Genomic DNA, 1855 nt, shown 5'->3' with positions numbered 1-1855 from the left:
TATCTAATTCCACATTTGTTCATCTCCCAAAATTCAATATCAGGTGATTTCCTTCTGAAGTCAGAAAAGGGTTTTGATTTGGTGCCCCTTCAGTAGGCTACATGTTTCAGGAGCACTGGATTATGTAAGTGAAATTGTGTTGAAGAACCTGCAATAAAGTTTGACAGTGGTGCGAGGACAATAATCTCACCCTCAACACAGACAAGACAAAGGAGATGATAGTGGACATGAGGAAGGAGAGGAGAACTGATCGGCCACTGTTCATCCGGGGGCTCGAAGTGAAGAGGGTGTGCAGCTTCAAATACCTGGGTGTCCACATCAGTGAGGACCTCATTTGGCCACATAACACTACACAGCTGGTCAAGAAGGCCCAACGGCGGCTGTACTTCCTGAGGAGGCTGAGGAGGTTTGGCATGTCACCTAGGATCCTTTGCAACTTCTACAGCTGCATTATTGAGAACATCTTGACCAGCTGCATCACTGTCTGGTCTGGCAGCACCACTGCTATGAACCGCAAGCGCCTGCAGAGAGTGGTAAAGACTGTGGAAAAGATCACCAGGACTTCACTGCCCTCTCTGCAGAGCATTTACCACCACAGGGTGTGTAGGAAGGCTCCCTCCATCCTCAAGATCCCACCCACCCCCAGCACGGACTGTTCATGTTCCTACTTTTAGCTTTTAAAGCAGGTGACACCTCACTGTACAGCACTGCCAGAGCCGACCTGAGAAGGGGCATCAAACATGCCAAGGAGATGTACAGGAGGAAGGCAGAGGGCCACTTCAGGGACAGTGACCCACGGCAGATGTGGTGGGGCATACAGGCCCTGACCATTTATAAAGGTCAGGGCCCAACAAACACCGATAGCATGCAGCACTCTGGCAGAGGAACTAAACAACTATTTTGCATGCTTTGAGACCACCAGGAACCCGCACACACTGCCTCATGAGAACTACAACACTGCACCTCTCTCTCTTCAGGTGCATGAGGTGAGGAGAACGATGACAGCAGTGAATCCCAGGAAAGCTGCAGGACCTGATGGCATGGGGGCAGTAGTAAAGGCGTGTGCTGACCAGCTGGCAGGGATCTTCACCGAGCTGTTCAACTTGTCCCTAACACATGCCATCGTCCCACAATGCCTAAAGGCTGCCACCATCATCCCCATCCCCAAAAAAACAAACATAGACAATCTTAATGATTATAGACCCATAGCCCTCACATGTATCATTATGAAGGTTTTTGAGTGACTAGTCTCACAGCATATCAGAGACTGCTTTCCGCCCTCTTTTGATCAGTACCAGTTTGCTTATAGAGTAAAACGATCTACTGAGCATGCCATTGCCATCACACTTCATAGAGCGCTGAGTCACCTGGAGAACACACAGAGCTAAGAGAGAATGCTCTATGTGGACTATAGCTCTGCGTTTAACACCATCATCCCAGACATACAGTATTAGTCACCAAACTGCTTAATCTGCAGGTCCCCACTTCCACCTGCACCTGGATCAAGCATTTCCTCACAAACAGACCACAATCTGTCAGACTCGGCCCCGACTACTCTCACACTCAGCACTGGTTCCCCTCAGGGCTGTGTCGTGAGCCCCCTGCTGTACGCCCTGTACACCTATGACTGCACACCATCCCACGCAACAAACACTATCACTAAGTTTGCAGATGATACTACAGTGGTTGGTCTCATCTCCGGTGGGGATGAGACGGCATACAGGGCCGAGGTAGAGAACCTGTTTGTCTGGTGTTCACAGAACAATCTGTCACTGAACGTCCGTAAAACTAAAGAACTGATTATGGACTTCAGGAAACACAGACAGGACCATGCTCCACTCATCATAAATGGAGA

This window comes from Monopterus albus, unplaced genomic scaffold, assembly GCF_001952655.1.
Source record: "Monopterus albus unplaced genomic scaffold, M_albus_1.0 scaffold668.1, whole genome shotgun sequence".
In the NCBI taxonomy this organism is placed as follows: domain Eukaryota; kingdom Metazoa; phylum Chordata; class Actinopteri; order Synbranchiformes; family Synbranchidae; genus Monopterus; species Monopterus albus.
This window is presented reverse-complemented; position numbering follows the sequence as displayed.